This window comes from Pistacia vera, unplaced genomic scaffold (assembly GCF_008641045.1).
Source record: "Pistacia vera cultivar Batoury unplaced genomic scaffold, PisVer_v2 Contig555, whole genome shotgun sequence".
Classification (NCBI taxonomy): domain Eukaryota; kingdom Viridiplantae; phylum Streptophyta; class Magnoliopsida; order Sapindales; family Anacardiaceae; genus Pistacia; species Pistacia vera.
In genome coordinates, this window is record NW_022196396.1 from 405,230 (window position 1) to 414,070 (window position 8,841).

Below are 8,841 nucleotides of genomic sequence, written 5' to 3' on the forward strand. Positions count from 1 at the left end.
ATATACTGAAAATTCTTGGTGACCCTAACTGTATTTAGAGATTGTAAGATTGCGACATCTGGCATCTTACAATGCTAGCTGCTTGGAGATTATAAGAGTGTGGTTTGACAGGTTTGGAATTTTTAACAAAATCTTGCTTTCTAGTCTTATTGACTCTCCTAATGGTATGTTTCTAAGGAGAGACCTTTTAGAGTGATTCCGAAATTAAAAGTCAAGTGAGGATCTTAACTGTTGCTTTTAAAAAAAAAAAAAAAAAAAAAAAAAAAAAAAAAAAAAAAACAAACACTACACACACTAATTAAACGTTTCAAAGAAGAGGACTGAAATATGAATTGATTCATTTTTGCAAAAAGGACTAAGAGATATTAACACTCTTTTTGTGTTTCGTCATTTTAGCTGTTTGCAAACAATTTTAAGGAGTTTAAACTTCCTAGGCATTACCTTTTAGTTGTCATTTGGCTTTAATAGGAAGACATGCAACTATGGAAGGCAGAAGGAGTGGTGGTTTTAATAGTCTGTGCTTTAATCATGGAAGTTTTTTTTGGATTGTGGTTGGATAGGAATAGGAGAATTAGAAGATATTTGTGGAAAAGAGGGTTTTCTCTTGGTGGGATAAAATAAAGTTTTGGATATCTCTAGGCGTTATGTCCTCAAAAGTTTAAGGAAGTCTTTTTATTCATTGAAATTGGGAAGTTTCTATGGCTTCATCGGGGAAGGATTAGGGTCTTTCTTTTGTGTAAGCTTGATGGTCGTTTCTTTTTTTTCTTTTTTTTTTTGGTATAGTTCTTGGAACCCTTTCAAGGTTGAGAAAATGCGGGGCAAACTGGCTGAAATCATCTTCCTCATTTGCTATGCAATCAAAGTTATATATTATAGTGTTATATTGATTTAAAAGGGTCAACAATGTGGCAGTACTGTTGATAAAATTTACAACTTGTTATGTTCATAATTATAGCTACATTATGTTTGTGATGTAGATGGTAGGGTAGGGCGATACCAGCATGAAGACCAAATGGGGTATCACCAATGCATAGACCTGAAATCATTTCATGACCCTCTGAAGGGATACCTTATGATGATACTTGTGTTTTGGTGCCGAGGTTTTTGTTGTCAAATGTGTTTCAAAAGGGGAGTGCTTATCAATGATAAAAAAACCTGCACATGTTACCATCTTTGGAAAATCAATAAATTTTCAAATTTACTCAAGGAAAGTATGAGTCCATACCATTTGGAGACTGCAACTGGTACTATACATTTTGATATAGAATGGCTTTTCTTCTCTTTGCCATATGAACCACTTCCTGAGTTTGATTAATTTTTAATTATAATGCAGGAAAATTTTGTTCTACCCTAATGGAATTGCAGAAGTTGAGGGCAAAAACATTTCAATTTTTATATCTCTGCCCCAGTCATTATCCCTGATGGCACAACTAAATTGTTTGTGAAATTCATTCTGCGTGTCAAAAATCAAATTGGAGGAAGGCACATTGAATTTACATGGGAGATTAAGAATTCTTACCATACAACTCTTCAATTAGAGTTCTTGACACTATAATTTTAGCAAAAAGTTATTTATTGTTAAGAAAAAAAATGAAATTTGCTTAATCATGCTTTTAACTCTTTTGGTTGCAAGTCAAGAGTTTAGATTAGTGTTTCCAGTTTTCGATATTGTAAGTCTTTTGGTGAAGAGAGAAATTGTGTCAAAGTATACTAAAGATTGTACAGAAGTGGCGTAGATTGTACATTGAAGTGGCGTATAGGAATCTTTTGAATGCAATATAAAGATATTTATTTTGAATGCGGACGTTTGAAATTTTCAAAATGCGGACAAAAAGTGAGCACCTAGACACTCACTTCACAAACCCATAATCAAAAGTAAGCAACTAGGCGCTCAATTCTAGTTCGCTGTTGAAAGTTTCAGGCAGGGAGGATTTTCAATGTAATATTGCATTAGTGCCTTAATCTCTTGCCTTGGTTCTTATGGTTTGAAGGATCATAAAGTCACTTATCTGCTTTTTTTTTTTTTTTATATATCTTCGTGCAGGTAAAAAGTTGTTCGCTGCTCAACCTAAGTTGGGTTGTAGCCAGTTTCGTTGCCTGAACTCAAGGATCCAAAACAGGGTTTTTGTGGTGACACTTGCATCATTGAAGCAGAAGTTACTGTGGGATTGATTGGAGCAGAGTGATGAAATCTGTTGCTAAATTTCAGAATACTTTAGCTAGAATGATTTGGTTTATGTTTACGTTTTTTTCCCGGTTTATATATGCTTGCTATTTGTTGTGTACTTCAGTTAAAACTGGTGCTCAATTCGGGCCATTTTGTTTTCCCTTTAATAGTTACTATTGTAGTAGTTAAAGAGATAATATTTTTTGATGAAATATAAATTTTTGAAAGACTATGAGGAAAACTTATTAAAGATTTTGTCACGTTTAGGCGAGATGTGAGGCACATTGAAGGTATTTATATGTTGAGCCTCTCAACTGACGTAACTGCTTATGTGGTAACGTCAGTTTGATTATAGGATGATGAGATAATTGAGACAAGCGTGATCATTTTTAAAGTTGACCCTTTCTAAGAAAAAGCACGGCCTTTACACTGCAACAGGAAGCATGAACATTAATCACCAAAACAGCAACACCACCAAGAAAAGAAGAAGAACAAAATCAAACTGAAAATTTGGTATTTATGAGTTCAATTGTATATTCTACATTTGCTGACTTATATATGGAGGAGCGCTGTATTGCAAACTATGGAGATTTTCTCCGAATCAAGGACCAGACCAACAAAACAATGAAGCTTGTAGTCATAAGACAAATTCTTCAAATGAACATTGTGCTCCGGTGAAAGGCATTGTAAGCAAATCCCAAATATGAATGGTCTATATATTTCAGTGAAGCACACAAAAACTGTTATGATGTTGTGGTTATGATTAAAAGAAAAGACCATGAATGATGCTAAGGATTTCGTTCCATGGAATTACGCTAGGAAATTCATGCCATGAAACTCAACAAAATATTCAAGCAAATAGGAAAATAAATAAAAATAAAATACCCTCTCTATGTCCCCTTGCCTACAAAAATAGCACCACTTGTTCAACAAACATCACAGAGTTGCACATACTTCAGCCCGATATTCTTATCTCAAACCCTAAAGTGTCTTTCACCACCTCATATGTCACACAAATGCAATGGCTATCGATGGAACAACCTGAACAAGAAAATATGGCACCACAAGATTGACTTGGCAAGGGATGCAAAGAATGAAATACTATAGCCTTTCCCTTCTGCAATTCCTTTAGGGTAGAGCTTTATTCTCCTGTATTATAATTAAAACCTAATCAACTCAGGCAATGGTTTATATAACAAACACAAATAAAATTCCACTGCATATCAGAAGGAAATATGTACCAGTCATAGTCTCCAAATGTGTCGGACTCATAACTTGAGTCCCGTAAAGTCGACAATTTGTAAATTGTCCACACATGGTGAAACGTAGCAGGTTCTTTGATCATTGATAAGCACTCCCCTTTTGAAATACTTTTGACAACAAAAACCTCGGCACCAAAGACACAAGTACTAGGATCACGATATTTTTTTACGTCAATGAATTTGGTGACACCCTAGATGATCTTCATCGCATGATAGTGCGTTAGTCTACCATCTACATTACAAACATTACTGTATATATAAGTATAAAAGCATAGCAAGTTAGGCAGTTGATTCAGTCATTGTTGCCATATGGTTTACCCCTTCGAATGCCGTGGTATCACCCATCAATGCATATGTAGCACTTATGAATTCCATCGTTGATTTGATAGTATATATGGAGGTATAAATTTTATTGTTTCGAGGATTTTACCATGGAGACTATCATACTTGCCTTGCAGCTGATTGAACATTACAAAATTGAAAATCACATTGATTTCCCATCCTGCGATTAAAGAACTTTTCTCCATCAATTCCAAGTAAATTGAGATATGATTTTCCCTATTTTTGCTAGGGTCCCCATTTGACTTTATGACCCTATTCTACTAGTGTGGTGAAACCATCCAATAAAACGGAAACAGTATATTAGTTTTCAAAACCATCAACACATCACCAAAGTCTTACAGTGAGATCGTCTCAAGTAAGTTTCTTAAATGATGTAGTTGTCAAAAACTGCATTTAAATTCTCTATTAAACTGAAGAAATTTAATAGCCTTAAATAACATCGCTCACGAGGAAAGCCCATATTAGTTTAATGTGCAAGGTTAGTAATTTCTAGGATTGGGTCTCGACCTTGTCAAGATAACTATCTCCTCCGACCCAAGCCCCAACCTCGAATTTTTTGTATCAAAAATTTCTTAGAAAATAACGTGTTATCTTAGGTGAAATTTTCATATCATGTGTCAAATTGCATTTTGTAACTTATAAAAATATGAGCTAATTTCTTAAAACCATTGTATGGTCATTGAGTAGAAAATAAAATTTCCAATTATACATACTGTTGTATTTGATCATTGGATAGGCGTATAAGTGATTTGATACATCTATTTAGAATAAGTACTTTCTCCTATTAACATAAACTTTATCCGTAATCTAAAAATCAATTTAGTACAACTTACTTGAATAGAGTTTATAATTTTCAATTTAAAAAATAGATTTTAAATATTATTTATTTAAAAATATTTTTTATATGTTAAAAATATTTTCAGATATTAAAGTTTTTAAATATATAATTAAGATTAAAAAATATATATTTTTAGATGATTAATCCTACTCAAAATTTAAAAAAAAAATATAAAAGGGAAAAGTAGGAGAGTAAAGTTGTCAATTCAGGAAAAAATGAATGCGCGGCGGTTTTCAGTTAAAATCTAAAGCAGAGAATGTGATTCTCCCATGGCCATATCTCGCCTTTCTCTTTCGCTGTAAAGCCAGTAAAACACGAAGATAGAGAAAACACAAGAAAATGAGTTTAGTCAAAGGAGTAATCTTCGATGAATCGGTGGTGCTACTCTCCGCTGCTCCAAATGCAAACGACTCAGCGTTTTAGCTGCGATCGGGAGCCTCCTCTTTGCTTCGTAAGCTCCGTCAATCGAAAATCCATACGGTACCGTTTCATCTCATATCATCTCTTTCGCTCTCTCTTTGTTTTGAATTTGTTGTTAGAAATAAGTTGAATTTTGACATTTACGTTTCGCATTGTTTTTCGCAGGGAGTTTCGTATGGTCTCGGCTTTCGTCTGATAAGGTAATTCTTTCTTTTATATTGTTGTGAACCTATCCAGATTCCTTACTCAACCACGCACAAAATACTAAACACTAGATATATTCAGACAATGCAATGTAAACATCCAGAATCACAAATATATATATATATATATATTGCATTGAGAAGTTCAAAATTACACTTATCTGATGGATTATATCCCAACACAGGATTAACAAGAATTGAATCAACAATATAATGGAAAACTAATACGCTGGACTTCGAGGGCCAGCTACCTCCCCTTCACTATATTCTCTCCAGATCCCTTTTTCATCATCTGCTGCTCCCTTTTATTCATTTCCTTTCCTAACAGAATTCAATCCTCCACCATTCATCTTTCGCCACCTGTCCACTCTACCTTTTTCTTCTCTTCACACTTTAGTTGCTTCCTTTATCACAATTGATCCTCTAGTGCTTCTTCCCGTGCCTCTTATTATATACCAGCACCTCACGTGTTGTATCCATACCCTCTCGAAGAAGAGCCACCTTGTCCTCAAGGTGGAATGAAGGGAATTGTAAATTCAGGTCGTTATACTCTTCCCAAGTATTCTCATGGTGAGGCAACCCCTTCCACTTTTACTAGAACTTCCCTTTGACCATTGAGTAACCTGCGGATCTTAAGCACCTTCTCTGGTTCAACTACTAAGACCAGGTCCTCATTCAATGAATTTGGAAGAGGCTGAATGTTTGGTGGTGGAAAATTGGCTTTCTTGAGTTGGGACACATGAAACACATTATGGATATGGGCAGTATCTGGTAGTTCTAACCTGTAAGCTGCTGGTCTAATTTTCTCAAGGACTCGGAAATGGCCATAAAACCTTGGACTTAGCTTTTCATTGCAATGGAAAGATAGGGATTTTAGACGGTAGGGCTGTAGCTTAAGATAGGCAGATTCTCCCACCTCAAACTGGACATCTCTCCTCTTCTCATTGGCATAACTTTTCATGCGGTTTTGAGCTTTATGCAAATTCTCCTTAAGTTCAAGTAAGATACCGTTACAGGTCTGAATTTGTGATTGACTTCATCCACCAGAGAACTGTGGTCTGTGTATTTCAGCAAGGCTGGAGGATCTCTTCCGTATAAGGCTTTGAAAGGACTCATACTCGTGGAGCTGTTGTATGTTGTATTGAACCAGAATTCAACCCATGGAATCTAGTGAGGCCACTGCCGAGGCTGATTCCTTACAAAACACTGGAGGTAAGTTTCCAAACACCTATTGACAACCTTCGTTTGTCTATCTGTCTGTGGATGGTAGGCCGAGCTCATATGAAGCTTAGTTTTGGCCTGCTTGAACAATTCTCCCCAAAAATGGCTCATGAACACTCGATCGTGATCCGAAATAATCATCCGTGGAAACCCGTAGAGCCTTGCTACATCTTTAATGAATGCTGCTGCCATCTCTTTTGCTGTATAAGGATGCTTGAGTGTGAGAAAATGACTATATTTAGTGAGCCGGTCGACTACCACCAAGATAGTATCCACATTGTGCACTCTTGGAAGTCCCATTATAAAATCCATGGAAATGTCTTCCCAAACCTGAACTAGAATAGGAAGAGGTTGCAATAATCCGGTTGGCCTCAATGCTTCATATTTACTTTGTTGAAACACGCTGCATGAGTTAACATAAGTTTGGATGTCCCTCTTCATTCCATCCTAATAAAACACATTCATCAAGCGCTTATAAGTTCTGAAAAATTCCGAGTGACCTCCAATCGGAGATGAGTGAAATTCATGCAAGAGTTTTTGAATATGAGGGCCTTCTTTCAGTACTGCCAGCCTGTTTTGATACATGAGGTGTCTGCCCATTAATTTGAAATGAGGGTGGCAATGAGGATCAACCATAAGCTGCTGGGTGAGCTGCCGCAACTTGTCATCCTTTTGAATGGCATCTTCCAGTTCATCTAACCCGCTAAAATAACCCATTGAAATGGCATTATTCTCAACATTCTCAGGCCTCTGGGATAATGCATCAGTAGTCTTGTTCTCTGGCCCTGGTCGATACTGTATTTCAAAATGTAACCTGAGTAATTTCAACACCCATTTCTGCTGGTCTTCATTCAGCAACCTCTGTTCAGTGAGAAAATGAAGGCTTTTCTGGTCGGTTCTTATGGTAAAGCGTCGACCGAGCAAATAATGTCTCCATTTCTATACTGCCATCACAATGGCCATCAGTTCTCTTTCATAAACAGACTTGAGCTTTGAATTCGCTGACAGTCCTTTAGTGAGAAAAGCAAGAGGCCTCCTTTCCTGCATTAAAACAGCTCCTAAACCACACCCCGATGCATCAGTTTCAATGAAAAACTGTTTAGAGAAATCGGGCATCATTAACACAGGTACACTGGTCAGGGTAGCCTCCAATGCCTCAAATGCTTCCTAAGGTTTCTCACCCCACATGAATGAATCTTTTCTTAACAGATTACTCAAGGGAAGTGCTATCTTACCATACCCTTTAATGAATCTTTTGTAGTACCCAGTCAGTCCTAGGAATCCTCTGAGTGTTTAACATCTCTCGGGCGGGGCCATTCGACAATACTCTCAATTTTAGAGGGATCCACAACCAACCCCTTCGCTGAAATTAAATGGCCCAAATATTCTAATTGCGGTTGCCCAAAGAAACAGTTTTTTCGGTTAGCCACTAGTTGATGTTCTAGCAGTTTCTGAAATGTGAGACTGATGTGCTGTGTGTGGTCCTCTATTGATTCGCTGTACATAAGGATATCATAAAAAAAAACCAGGATAAACTTCCGAAGGTAGGGCCTAAAAACTTCGTTCATCAAAGCTTGGAATGTGGATGGGGCATTGGTCAATCCGAATGGCATAACCAGGAATTCGTAATGTCCTTCGTGAGTTCGGAAAGCCGTCTTGTGGGTATCTTCAGATCGCACTCTGATTTTGTGGTAGCCTGACTTTAAATCCAACTTGGAGAATACCTCGACTCCCCGAGTTCGTCAAATAACTCATCAATGGCTAGAATGGGAAATATATTGGGAACTGTCAGTTTGTTGAGTGCCCTATAATCTACACAGAACCTCCACCACCATCCTTCTTCTTAACCAACAGAACTGGGCTAGAAAAAGGGCTTATACTAGGCTTAATAATCCCCGAAGCTAACATCTCATCAATGATCTTCTCAATCTCGTTTTTCTGGTAATACGGGTATCTACAAGGTCTAAGGTTTGGGGGTTGGGCATCTGGGGTTAGTCGAATTGCATGATCCTGGGGCCTACTTGGGGGTAATCCCGACAGTGGCTCAAATACAGTCTGGAATTTTTCTAACACCGGGAACAGCCTACTATTGATGATTGTTTCCTTCTCTGACTGTTTTTGCAACTGCCCAAATTCAACCATGTATCCAGTTCCTTCACTCTTCAACATTCTGATCATGGCCTTTAAGGAGACCATTGTTTTACTAAGTGCTGGGTCCCCTACAAGTGTCACCGTTTCTCCACTCAACTTAAATTTCATTACCTGCTTCCTCCAATCCATAGTAGTCTCCCCTAACGTTTCCAACCAAGCCATGCCTAGGACTACATCTGCACTACTCATGTCAAAAAGGAAGAAATCTTGGATTATCTACAGCTTCTAGACTTCTAA

At 37.2% G+C, this 8,841-nt stretch overlaps 1 long non-coding RNA gene across 1 annotated transcript; it reads left to right on the forward strand.

Moving 5' to 3' along the window:
• Nucleotides 1–1,165: 1,165 nt before the first annotated feature.
• LOC116108132 lies at nucleotides 1,166–1,500 on the forward strand. The gene is made up of 2 exons (XR_004124597.1): nucleotides 1,166–1,244; nucleotides 1,334–1,500. It is a non-coding gene; the product is annotated as an uncharacterized LOC116108132 (long non-coding RNA).
• Nucleotides 1,501–8,841: the final 7,341 nt, after the last annotated feature.